A 13,835-nucleotide genomic window follows, 5' to 3' on the forward strand; every position below is an offset into this window, starting at 1 on the left:
ATGACAGGAAAAATTGATTAAGTACTTTGTGAGAATCACACAGCCTCTCAATCTCCCTGCCGACCCAGAGCAGGAACATTTTTTCCTAGTTATCATCTGCAATGGATTTGTGAACTGGGTTCCTCTGCCAAGACCAACCACAAATTGTCCAACAGAAGGAAGCTATCTCCGGGAAATACTTCACCATTACAGAGTTCAAATCTATGAGCATACAAGTTGGAGGCAAAGTAGGTGCCAGTGGAAGTCACACATGGGTAAGTGCCCATGCCCAGGAAATGCAAATACCACAACAACGTAAGAAGGTCTACAAGCACACAGGCATCCTGACTCATTTCACACACCGCTGCTGGTGGTTTTTCCTCAGACTGTCTCAGCTTTCCCCCACCTCTGTTTCTAAGCAACCAACACTGCCATGGCCAGATTCTGATAGCGTTTACACTAACGGCCCATGACATAGCCAGGACAGATGACACATACCTGTGTACACCACCTATGAATTGGGCCCAAGGGAAGGTGAGGAATGGTAAAGACAGCAAAGACCACAGCCAGAGCTGCATGTTGGCAAATTCCCCCCAACCCTGCAGGAAAGGAAAGCTTTGGAATGAAACAAGAGACGGCAAACTCCTGCCGAAGGTACTAACAGCCGCTTTCTCTTCCTTGCCATTGCTCACCACGTTGTGCTTTCTATAGAAACACAGGCCGTCCCTCATGGGAAAGCATTCGAATACGCATGCAAAAAAAACCCAGGATTCGGTTTCACATTAATTCGGGTGCAGTCAACCATGGACTCACCAGCCTTTCGCTGCGGTTTGGGTAACCACCCATCCTGGAGAGGCAGTGGCGAGACTGGAGAGTCCTTTTTCGAATGTTTGCTGCCCATATCGTCACCCCTTAACACGCTCTAAGCTAAACACAGGCCCGCTGACAGAAGGAGCAAAAGGAACAGTTGCCTCAGGGCCGGAGAATCAAAGGAACCTGGAGCCCCTGGTCGCCACCAATGTTACTATGGCAACAGCCAGAGCTCCGGGCCCCTTTGAATTGCTGCTGGAGTACCAAAGCACCAGGCCGCGTGGCACTGAGGGCTGGGGAGCGGCGCTAAGGACAGACTTTGCTTAGCCCCACACCTTCTTCCTGAGGCTCCACCCCTTCTAGGGGCACAGAGCTGAGACCCCCACCACACCTTGCTGCCAGCCTGTGATGGCTATCGGCCTTGCGAACTAAACAGATCGAGGTCTCTCTGTAAGGCGGGTTTCTCTAGCCCTTCGACATTGCTTGTGGTTTTCCACGGAGTCCTTCCCAATTTACCAACGCCATGAACTGTGAACACCAGAACTGGGCCCAGAATTCCGGCAGCAGGCTCACCAGTGCCAAAGTGATGAGGAAAATAACCTCTCTGCCCCTACTCCAGATAGCCCTGTTTTCGCATCCGAGGATCACACTGGTCCTTTGACCACAGTGTCGCCCTAGAAACTCACGTTCAGCAGATTACTCACCATGGCCCTCCTATTCGCCACTCTACCACAGACTTGCTGTGAGGGCCTTGGGCAAACTGTTTCAGTCCCTGCTACTCCCCCCCACATGAACGGGTTGTGTTCCAACAGCTCGTTTGTAAGTCGGTTGTGTGGAACTCGGAACACTTTTTTCCCATAGAAACAATGTTCTAAAGGATAGGTAGGTTCCCCGGCTAGCCCATAAAAAGCCTATTGAGCTCATAATGTAGCTGAAATATTGTCTGTTTGAAGTAAAAAATAGCATTAATCGTTTGCTCTGTGCTCAGCCCACCACACGGCCATGTGCTGGCCATGTGCCGGAGTCGAGCCGCGGTGCAGCCCCAGAGCAAGCCACCTGGGAAACAGCCAGACAACCACTGCCAGCTTCCCTAGGGCTGGCACCAGCTAAAGGTAGGCAGGATAAGGCAGCCAGTGAAGCTAGTGAGGTATGGTGGGTCCTCTGGCAGCATAATGGCTAAGGCATCAGCCTCCGCAACCTAACGTTGTAGGTTTGAGTCATGGCGTTAACCATGAAGACTGGTGCTTGAGGAAAGGCAGGTTTCATTAGAGAAGTATGAGGAGGCAGGTAGAGATTCTCAAGTGATTCTCAAGCTGCATCCTCCAGCTGCCACACACGTGGCTTCCACCATGGGCTCTGTGCAGACTCCTGGGGCTAGCCCCATCCTACAGCCCCCTTTCCCCAGGATGCAGTGAGCAGTGTGAGTGCAGGCCAGAGGATTCTGGTGGAGCAGGGGGTGATTGTGTAGCCGGCGGCTGCAAAGAAGTGCTGGTTTCCCCTTCAAAGTGCCACTTCTCTCCAGCCACTAGTGCACAACTGCTCCTCCAGAGTCCTCCGCTAGCACTTGCTGACTTCGCCAACATCTGTGCCTCTTGCCTGAGGCTTCAGTTGAGCTATTGTGTGGATGTTCGGAAGTCAGATGGTTGTATCCTAGGGAATGCCTGTAACTCTGGGCTGGGCAATAATTTTTTGAGAGGGGGTGGGGGCACTCCAAGAATTTAGAAAGTGTTCAAGGGCCACACTCTTCCATGATATTAATGCGGAGGTGCGGGGTCTGGGATGGAAGTTGGGTGCAGAAGGGAGGTTGGGATAAGGGAGGGAGTTTGGGTGAAAGGGGTGGTAGTAACCTGGAGCACTGGACTGGGATGCAGGGGGTTGGATTGTGACTGGGACAGGGAATTGGGGTACAGGAGGGGGTGCAGGGGTTAGGGCAGGAGGGGATTGTGATCTGGGGCAGGGGACTGGGATTTGGATATGTGGAGTATGGACAGGAGTGGGGGGCAGGGGTATGAAGGAGGGAGGGGCTGGGGTGCCAGGGGCAGGCTTTGGCCAGGAGACGTACCAGCCAGCAGCCCAGCAGCACTTTCCTGAAGCAGCCTCCCTGACTGCCCCACCCCCGCACAGGCTGCAGCCATGTGCTCTGTGAATAACTACGAGTCCCGGAGGGGAGGGGGTGTGGTGCTTCTTGGCTGCCTGTTATTGAAACAGAAAGCTCCCATTGGCTAGTTTCTGGACAAAAACCAGCCAATGGGATTGTGCTGAGGGTGAGAGCAGCTCCTAAAGCCTTCCCCCCACCCCTCTGGGCTCACAGATTTTAAAGCAAAACTGCCTGGCAGCCGCATTTCTGAGTGGCACATGGGTGGGGTGAGGCAAGCAGGGAGCCTGCCTGGGGCTCCCCACTGCATCCGCGGGCCGGATCCGGTGGCTTGTTGGGCCAGAGCTGGCCCATGGGCCGTACTTTCCCCCGGCCTGCTGTAGTGAATTCCATTTCTCACTTGTGATATTGCGGATTCTAGAATATTAGGCTTCCACCATAATTTTGACACTGGGAGCCCCACCACCTTGGATCTGAGAGCAGGAGGCCCCGCTGTCAGTCTTTGGTGGCTGCTGTCAGCCTTTGGTGGCTACTGTCAGCCTCAAGCAGCCAGCAGTGGAAGCCCCAACTCTGAGCCCCAGACGGCCGACAACAGAAAATTGCAGAAAACTAATCATGGACTTTTTTTTACCGCAAATAATAAGGCCCATTTTTACGTTTCTGTAATTTTTTCATGGTTTGTCCTCAACTTAGCCACAGTTTTTTGACAATCGTCCCACAATTCAAGGACGGCATTAGACAGGGCTTAATTTGTAATGAAGGCAGCACTGGGGCTCAAACAACTTTTTGTTTACATTCATAACTGATGCAGCAAGCCCAGAAGTGTCAGGGCTGTGAATTGCCCAGCTTAGAGGTGCCGGGGCTGAGCCCTGGCACAAATGAAGCACTGTCCCGAAAGATAAAAGCCCTGTGGATGAAAAGTGATACATGCATGCAAACTATTCTTATTACTATTCTGCTGTGCTTTCATCTTGGCCGAAGGACAGGCTGGCGGAGGACGGAAAGTAGAACTGTATTGTCTATTCATCATGTATTTTTGTTTGTGACCATAATCCATCATCGTTAATACTGTACGCCCAGTACAAGCAACTCCTGAAGTCTGGATGCAGCTGGCTCCTTGACACAGATCCCTTATTCTTCCCACCAGGCATTCCCTGAACTTGGCAATCTCCAGGACCGCTCAGCAAGCTGGCTTGCCTGCCCCTTGGAGGAGTTCACGGGCCCAGAAGGGAGGTTGGTCTGATCCCAAATTGCAAAGCACGTCTAAGACAAAATCATATTTGCAAAGTCAAGCTTCGTTATTGTGATACTAAGTGGGGGAAGGCTGAAAGCCTCCCAGACGCGTGTTTGCCATGAAATGGCTAAGGAGGGAAAGGCATCCAGTTACGGAGTAGAAGCAACAAACATCACTAGAGCTGGGAGAGTCAAAAGGAGCAGACAATTTGATCCTATCGTCCCCCATTTTTTTTCTTTTATGTCTTGCCCATTAACATGCATGACTTCTGACTAATGTATTTATTAGACCTGGTTGTCCAATAAATCTCAGCCAATGAGTTCTTCACACACTATTCACTTCAGCAACATCACTCATTTCTAGACATGGGGCATGATTGGCCACCTTAGTCACGTGCTGCTGTTCCTGTTCTCTGATTAGATGCCAAACGTGAGAAAATTGCGCACATGTTTCTTTAACAAATGGCAAATATCTACATTCAGGGACTGACATCTTAGCCGGTCTGTAAATACAGAACAGCCATTCTTCAAATACCAGCTCGCACAAATGCTTGAAAAAATAGTGAACAGAAAAGGGGAAATCGTTGGGTGAATTGAACAGTTCTTCCAAATTGAAATGCACAGCAGCTAATTTATATGATTCCCCAAGCTCTAATCATCAGTTACCTGGCTAGTCAGTTTTTCCTACAGGGTGGTTGCACAGTGCAACAGGACAACTCACTGGAGGAAGAAGAAAAATTGTTCTCCTTGGCCTCTGATGATGGGACAAGAAGCAATGGGCAAGGGATATTTAGGTTGGACATTAGGAAAAACTTCCTAGCTGTCAGGGTAGTTAAACACTGGAATAAATTGCCTAGGAAGATTGTGGAATCTCCATCACTGGAGATATTTAAAAGCAGGTTGGACAAACATCTATCAGCGATGATCTGGATGGTGCTTGGTCCTGCCGTGAGGGCAGGGGACTGGACTTGATGACCTCTCGAGGTCCCTTCCAGTTCTAGTGTTCTATGATTCTATAATTCTTTTCATAAGTGCATCACCCTTGGCAGTTTGGTTTAAATGGCAGCAGAAACCTCCCGAGAACATAAAAGAAACATCACATGCAATGAGGTTTGGTTTAACATTCAAGGAGACAGAAGAGAGGTTACATATGAACCAAACCCCCAAGATCATCCAAAACACAGGCATATTTGAAGTGTAGGTAAGGCTTTGAATGTGCATCTTGGACCTATTTCCAGACAGACATCCCTTGTTATCATTTTCATTTTGGATCAGTGAAGGTCAAAGGAGTTGGGATGTTTGGCTTGGATAAGAACCCCAAAGTGGGAATGTTTCTCCAAACTACCTATTAATCCAACTCTGCAAGGTGCTTCCGGTGACACTGTAGGGGTCTTCAGCAACCACTGAGGTTTAGGTCTTAAAACTCTCAGATTTGTGAAGTAGGGATGGAGAGGTCAGAAGAAATTCCACTACAACTCTCAACGGGTGAGGTCAGAATTTCCTGTTCTGAGTGAAACATGTAAGCGTGAAAGGATACAGGAACAGGACTACTGAAATGGCCTAAAAAAGAGACAATCTGACTTCCAGGGATGGATTCTTGTTCTCAAATCACTTATCTTCCCGTGCTTCACTCTTCAGGGAGAATAATTTTTCATTTTGCTTTTCAAAATAAGTATCCAGCCTTAGCTTACATTTTACCATGAGCCCCTCTGTTCAGACACAACCATCGTCTCTGTCAAAATGTGCAACAGCCTCCTTTTGTTCCATCTTGCTAGACTTTCCCTCTCTGTTTGTTCTGCCCAGATGGAATCTTTTGTCGGTCTGTGCTGGGATATGTCAGTGTAGGATAAAAATAATTATCTTTAAAGGAAATCCAAACACTGCAATCTCCTCTTTCACTCACTACCTAATTAATAATTTCCCGGTCACCCTGGGCTCTCAGGACATCTGGTTGTGTTCACTGCACCCGGGGAAAGTCAAACGTGCTCTGAAACAGGCATTTGAGAATTCTATTTTTGTAAAATGTTCTCTCTTTTACATAAAGCATCCAAAATGATGCACTTCGAGATGCACCAATGCCTGCACAAAAACAGTTGTGGAGCCCCCTGGTAAGCGGACATAATTGATCTATAAAATTAACCACAAGGATGCAGATGATCTGGAGAATGGTTCTAATTGGAGTCACGCAAAAAGCCATTGTGAGAACGAACTTCCAGTGATCCCACACAGTCATGTCGTTGAGGCAAATGCGAGTTTACTGACTTCTCGGTTGAGGAATATGGAATTTAGTTTAGGCTATTTTCCCTACTTGTATTTTTATGATGACACCTCTAGAGCCACATACCCAACAGTAACCAAAAATAAAAAGCTTCACTGTAGATAAGAGAGTTAGATGCCAAGGAGTTACACTGCGACACCAACAAATTCCTCAAAGAGGTACACGGGGGCTGATTTCTGAACGCTGGCCTCCATTTGTACACATGAGCTGTGGACAGAGGCTAACACTTGCAAGCTAAATATGAGTCAACAGCGTGATACTTGCAAAAAAAGCAAACATGATTTGGAGATGCATTCACAGGAGTGTTGTGAGCAAGACACGAGAAGTCGTTCTTCTGCTCTACTCTGTGCTGATTAGGCCTCGGTTGGAGTATTGTGTCCAGTTCTGGGCCCCGCATTTCAGGAAAGATGTTGAACCAATTGGAAACGGTCCAGAGAAGAGCAACAAGAATGATTAAAGGTCTAGAACACATGACCTATGAGGGAAGACTGAAAGAACTGGGTTTATTTAGTCTGGAAATGAGAAGACTAAGAAGGGACATAATAGCTTTAAGTACCTAAAAGAGTGTTACAAGGAGGAGGGAAGAAAAATGATTCTCTTTAACCTCTGATGATAGGGCAAGAAGCAATGGGCTTAAATTGAAGCAAGGGAGGATTCCCGTCAGGCTGGCTGAATACTGGAGTAAACTGCCTAGGGAGGTTGCAGAATCTCCCTCATTGGAGATATGTAAGAGCAGGTTGGATAGACATCTATCAGGGATGATCTAGATGGTGCCCGGTCCTGCCGTGAGGGCAGGGAACTGGACTTGATGACCTCTCGAGTTCCCTTCTGGGGTTCTGTGATTCTGATTCCATGTACAGGTGATGGCCCAGTCAGGTACTAAGCCCCCTTGTCCAAGTGACATTTGGATGTGCAAATTCTGCAAGTGTTAATTCACCAACGTGCATGCGCATAAAAAGCACAGTGGGCACAAGGGAGGACTGACGGGCCCAGCCAAACCCAGCCCCTTGCAGAAGAGACGGGAGAAGCTGCCAGCAAGTCATCAATTCTACCTGGAAACCTCACTGTGCAGTACAAGTTCAGTGTGCACAGCACCTTTCAGAGCCACTGGACTTCCCCCAAGGCCTGTTCCCGAGTTAGACAACAGAGCTGCGTGGCTGTCCGAGGCACAGAGACAGTGAGAGGCGCAGAGCAGGGAGAGCAGCCTGGCTTTCAGCTGAGATGGGAAGCCACAGGGAGAGCGGATGAGACAGCGAGATACAGAAGAGCCGTTCCAGATGGCAGGAGCCGCAGGGAGACAGTGTGCATGGAAAGAGGGTGACAGTGCACATGGAGGGAATGGAGGGAGACTAAGGCAAATAGGAAATTGGAGCAATAAATACAAAACCGGCGGACCCTAAATGATGACAGAGGTGGTGAACTTGCTGTGTGCTGCGCACCAGGAGGAGGCCTCAGTCCCAACTATGTGCTGCCAGAAGGCAAATAATAATTCCCCATCCCCGACCAGCTGGGCTGTGATTTCCACTGGCCCATTCTTGAGGGGTGGGGATTTAGGTACGCCCTTGCTGAACTTCCAGCGTGTCCCCGGCTACACCAACTGCCTTGGGGAGGCAGAAGCAACGCAGCGTCCTTTGTCCCGGGACACCACACACACACAAATGCAAACGACAGACACAATGAACATGGGAGAAGGCTGCCGCTGTGCTCCGGATGTCCCTCTAAACCACTAGTGGTCCACGGACGCCTTGCAGGAGGGCCGCTGCTCGAGGCTCAGCCCATGAGGTTTGAGCACCAGTGGGGAGGAGGGAGCCCCAAGCCTGACCATCCAGATCTGATTTGCAGGGGGAGGAAGCGGCTCCCCGCAGTGCTGTTGCCCCTCCTCCTGGCTGGAAGAAGAGCTGTGCAGGGAAGCGTTGCCTGGAGACTTTCCCCACTGCTCCCATTGGCCGGAATTGCAGCCAATGGGAGCAGCAGGAGACAATGTCTGGGACACAGTGCCTGGGAGCAGCCAGCTCCTGCACCCTCTCTTGCTCCTGCACCCTTCCTCCCACCCAGACTCCCCACCCTTAGCCCGCTCCTCCACCGAGAAGGGCCGACAGCCACCGGTGGCCGCAGGGCACTCCCGGAAGAGGTGGAGCCAAGGGCTGTCAGTCCTTAGTGCTTCCTGGACTGTGGTGCTGGACCCTCCCCAGCCCTCAAATCCAGGGAAATTGCCCTCTTTCTCCCCCCACCCTCATGTTTGCAGGCCTGCCTGTACCCTACTTCCCACCCAGACCCTGCACCACCATCCCCTCCTGCACCCATTTTGTGATCATGGGCGGTTGGCTGGTGGTCCACGGAAAGGTCTGCACTGATCAGAGTGGGCCGTGGGCCAAAGAGTTTGAGAACCACTGCTCTAAACCCAGGACTGAGTAGCCCTGAGGCTGAGCACAAGTCACTCTCCCCAGGTCAGAGGTCTATTGCGAAGGATGTAGATCAGCCTTGATTGACGCAAACTGGGCATCAGAATCCGGCTGCTTTCCCTCCCTCCCTCCCGGCCGGGTTATGGGCAATAACCCAAAACAGATAAAAGCGAGGTTCAAACCCAACTGGGAAGCTCTTTTCCAGGCTTCTGGTCAATACAAGGCCCCTGAATCTCTTGCAGCCTGCGACTGACCCACTGCTCCACACAGGCCTCACACTGAACAGGTGTAGTGGCCATCGCTTAACTTCCCAACTGGGATCACTTCCTAGAGCTTTCTCGACACCTGGCTGGTTATCAGCCCCTACAATAATAAACTTCTTACTCATCTTTTATCTCCACATTATTGCATAGCAGGGACTAATGTCTAGATCTCCCTGACCTCAGCTCGGTATGATACTTAAATACAACAGTGCTTGTATTTAGTGCTGACTTCCCTAAAAGCTTTCTTCCTCTTGCCGCCGCTGCCAGGGAGGTAGGAAATCCAGCACAAACACAGACCAATAAGTCACACAGAATGCTGTCCACTGTGTTTGCTCTCTTTCGAGAGGGGTTACATTTAAAAGCCAAGTTGCCTGCTCCATGCTGTTTACTGCAAGCAGATGGAATTACGTGTTGTGTCTAGAGCTGCTAGGACTTTTGGACAGCGTGCCCATGGACATGGAATGATGGATGGTGTTGTAACGCAATGTTACTTGGACCCTTTGTAGTTCCAAGGCCATTTACTTTGTTATTTTTGTTTTCCACTGATTTCTCAAGCATTTGTATTCATATAGTCACCATCCACACAACAAGCCCCTGACATCATGAAGCCTTCATTGGACACCTTCCCCTGGTGCTGGAAGAGGTTGTCTGAAACCTGTGCTTGGAAATCCAGCTCTGCATATCAGGCTGGGCTCCCTCTGGGAGGAAGAGTCCTTGCAAAGTAGCCACATGTGCTCAAAGGGCATTCACTTTAACTCCACAAAGTGCTTTGTCTTGGAAATGGGAAATCACATGGACTTGACCAAGAAATCTAGGACCTGACCCGGGACTAGAACCCACAACCCTGTGCTTACCAGGTGAGTGCCCTATCCCCTAGGCCATGTGGGAACCCACCCACCTTGCCATCAGGGCGCCCTTTATCCCTCCAGCCCCAGGGACGACCCGGGACTAGAACCCACACTGCAGGGCTTAACTCGAAACAAGCTATGCAAATTAAGCTACGTCAATTTCCAAACAGGGGGCGTCTACACAGCACTTATTTCGAAATAGAGCCCTCTTCCTCTGACTTCCCTTCCTCCTCGTACAATGAGGCTTACAGGAGTGGGAGTAAGAAGTCCTCCAGCTTGACAGTATTTTGACACTATTTCAAAATAATTGCCTGCTGTGTAGACGTGGACTAAATTATTTTGGAATCGTGTTGCAGAGTAGACGTATCCCTTGACACGGTCTTAATGTGCGGTGAATGGTGCTGTTCAGAGAAGCACATTCTAAGCTTGGTGGAGTCACTCCAGACTCATTGCAGCATTCACTGAGCCAGTAACTGGCCCTCCACATTCAGGGCTTGATCCCGTGCTCACTAAACCCAATGGGAAAACGTCAGTGGCATGGGATCAGGCCTCAATTGGCTATGTGCCACTCCCACTGAAATCAACAGGTGCCAAGTCATGTCGATCGAAGGCCGTGACGGGCAGTGGAGGCTAGTGAGTGGGCTGTATGAGTGGCCCTTCATCTCAACGGGCCACAAGATTGTCATAAGCAAGGCAGTCTTCCAACTGGCTGCAGAGGGCACACACAGCTCTCATAGTCAATGTTGTGTGCAATTGGCTTGCACCTTACTTCACGTGCCCTGGCTTTACCTGCGTGGCATGTTAGTAATACCGGTAGGAAACCAGAGGAATCTGGCAACCCTGAGTGTGGGCAACAGTTAACAAAATGTTTCGTGGGCCACACGTGGAACCCCAATGGGCCACACATGGCCCATGGGCCGCAGACTGCCCACCACTGCTCTAAGGGAAGCAATTAGCTCTTTGAAAATCATATGGGCAAAGACTGACTAATTAGGCCACGCAATATGATACCGGTCAATATCATCACCCTCCTTTTTGCAGGTGATGGGACACAGGTGGAACAAATATGTGGCACAAAGGCTATGACTCAGGGCCGTCTGTTTCAGAGACCTCTACTCACTGAGCAGAGAGAGACTCGCCATTGCAGAAGCTGGAGAAGTAATAGGTCTCTGAATGTCTGGCAGCCACAGGAGGAGATCACATGGAACTCTTCAACCATATCAAAGCCTAGAAACAAAATCAGCGTGCCCAGCCCGTCTTTGGATGAGGAAGACAGAAAAACTAATGATATTTGGCTCCGTCTTGAGAAAAGAAAAGGACCCAGGAAACTCGACTGTCGAACTCTTAAAGGACGTTACAATTAGACACCCGGGCAAGTCGGATTCTATCCAGCAGAGGGCACTTGTTTCAAATATTTGACACCAGGTACTTGCTAGTCATGTGAATCATGATCTGCTTTACCAGCCTGCCTGGCTGTATTGCATAACAGGAGAATTTTTAGAAACAGAGATCAGGTGGCTTTTTCAGAGCATTTCCCACTAGATACTTATGGCATGCCTGGCGCCACGCTGGTTTGGTTTCTGAAGGGTTTTTTAATGGCTGACAGGCTCGACCACACAATCTTTCCACCATCTGCGAAAACAGCGAGATCTCCAAGAGGGGAAAAAAAAAAGAGTGGAACGAAACTCCTGCAAATTAGAATCCCAATAACCAGGCACCTAACCTCTTTTTGACTGCAGAGGTTTTTCCAGCAGCATTTCCATGGCATAGTCCAAGAACAAAAGCAAATGGACAGAGAAATCAATTGCCTATGGAATGAAATCAATTCATGCGCACGTTGCAGACTTTGGGCACACGGCGACTTCTGCATGACAGTGGCTTTGAGAGGTGAACAGAGATATTAAACAATAATGACAGAATTCAAACATCCCAATAATAATGTCACACCACACAAAAGCCGAGGGGTCATTCCACAAGAGGCAGGACGTGAAATGCACTGATCTAGGGAGTGTTTTTTATGAAAATATATTTGAAAAAAATAGATGATTCTTCAGGAAATTGCAGTATTAAAAAAACAACAGAGCAGGAGCGGTCTCCGGCGTGCTGGCTCACACAAGGATGGGAAAGGGAGTGCGTGCCCCAAGAATTCCATTAGTGAGCTTGCTTTGTCGATCTAATAGGGTATGTCTACACTACCACCCTAGTTCGAACTAGGGTGATTAATGTAGTCATTCGAAGTTGCAAATGAAGCCCGGGATTCGAACTACCGTTACACCTCGTTAGAAAGCCTAAATTAGAAAGCCTAATTCGAACTACCTACTCCGTGCCGCGTGTAGCCGTGGGCACGGAGTCCGCACTAAAGGGGATTTAAAAATGGCAGCGCCCGGCAAGATGCAAATGAAGCCCGGGATATTTAAATCCCGGGCTTCATTTGCAACCTCGAATGACTACATTACCCACCCTAGTTCGAACTAGGGTGGTAGTGTAGACATACCCATAGAGAGCAAGAAGGCCCGTGATGGACACTGGTTCAAAACCTGAGATAGGAGGCTGTATTTGTTATTATGGATTGTCCTGAAGCACATTTTAATCAGTGGTGTTTAAGCAAGATGTGGTGTGTTTGTTTCTACTGAGAAGATGAGGCAGGAGTGGTTCTTAATCTATTGTATGTGGTAAAAGTGGAAAATTTTACCAACAAAGCTGAAAGCCATTCTAGTCAGAGATCGCGGTGTGTTTTAATTCATTCTTCACTTCACAGATCGTTGGGTAGAAAACGGTTCTTTGTTTTCATCTGTTCTGACCTTTTAAAGTGGGGCTACTCAACATGTGGCCTGCGGCTCATTTGTTTGTGGCCCACAGTGCGGTTTGAGTTTATGCAGGGTTTAACATGCAGCCCGCGGATGGGATCCTTTGAGCATGGCCTCCAGTGGGAACACGCCTGTACAACGTTCCCCCTAGAGGCCCGGCGGCTGCCCCGATGTGGTTTATCATGCACCTAGTCCCACGGGTCTTTTCCCCCAGAAATGTTGTCCCAACTCAGCCGACTCCCGGCCATCTGAGCTATTGCACCCCGGTAGACCTGGACAGAGCTCTGTCGCCCTCTAAACTCTTCCCTGTGGAGGGATTTAAGGATCGCTCCTGGTGATGGGAAAAGGGGACTCAGGCCTGCCCTCATTCCAAGCCCTGGTCCTAAGGCAGGGAGTTTTATTCCTGCTCGGCGAATGGGGCTGTAACCCCTAAACCCACCCATTCACGGGTTACATGGCCCTGCCCTGGGCCACCTCTTCCACCACCACCAGAGCTAGTTCCTACATGACACGGGGTAGGACTCACCACTTGCCTCACCCCTGTCCAGGTCTTTCCCGCTGTTCTCTTGCACCACATCCCTTTTTCTGTTCTCGTTCCTCCCCCCTCCTTCCTGTTCCAGACCCCCTTTTAAATTCCCCACCAAGGCAGCTGGTGACATCATAACCCCCGCACCCTCGGGCACTCCCTTCGGCATCATCCCTGTGGCACGGCCAATGACGTCATCCCCATGCGTCCCCAGCCATTCGTCTCCTGCCCCCTCGCACCGCATCCACTCTTCCCCCCGATCAGTCCCAAACCTGCCGGTCTCGCCGCCTAACCGGCGCTCTCTGGGCCCGCTGCTTGTTCCCTACGGCATGGTCCAGGGTTTTCCCAAGTGCAGGGTGCCCTCGCCCCGTCACACAGCCCCACAATGGTGAGTCAATATAATGATCTTCTGTTGATACGCGTTTTAGTAGCCGAATTCCTGGACTGTCACTCCTCATTAAAAGTTCTGTCAGATGGGTCATCAGAATGGACTTAAATGGGGCCTGCGTGTTGTGTAGTCTTGCCTTAATCTTTCTATTCATGCCCATTTAAGTTGCGGCCTTTGGCATATTCTGTATCACTGTGGCCCCCAGG

The 13,835-nt window shown here is 49.8% G+C and overlaps 1 protein-coding gene across 7 annotated transcripts in view; it reads right to left on the minus strand.

The window, feature by feature from the left end:
• Positions 1-13,835, minus strand: part of LOC102449832 (zinc finger protein 469) — a 511,263-nt gene that overhangs the window by 330,346 nt on the left and 167,082 nt on the right. The window contains exon 1 of one of the 7 annotated variants that reach the window (XM_075939910.1): positions 1,494-1,605. The exons of the other annotated variants lie outside the window; for them this stretch is intronic. The gene's annotated coding sequence lies outside the window, so the exon portion shown is untranslated. Of the gene's footprint in view, positions 1-1,493; positions 1,606-13,835 lie in introns of those variants that run through there. 7 annotated transcript variants of the gene reach the window in all.

This window comes from Pelodiscus sinensis, chromosome 12 (assembly GCF_049634645.1).
Source record: "Pelodiscus sinensis isolate JC-2024 chromosome 12, ASM4963464v1, whole genome shotgun sequence".
NCBI classification, from domain to species: domain Eukaryota; kingdom Metazoa; phylum Chordata; order Testudines; family Trionychidae; genus Pelodiscus; species Pelodiscus sinensis.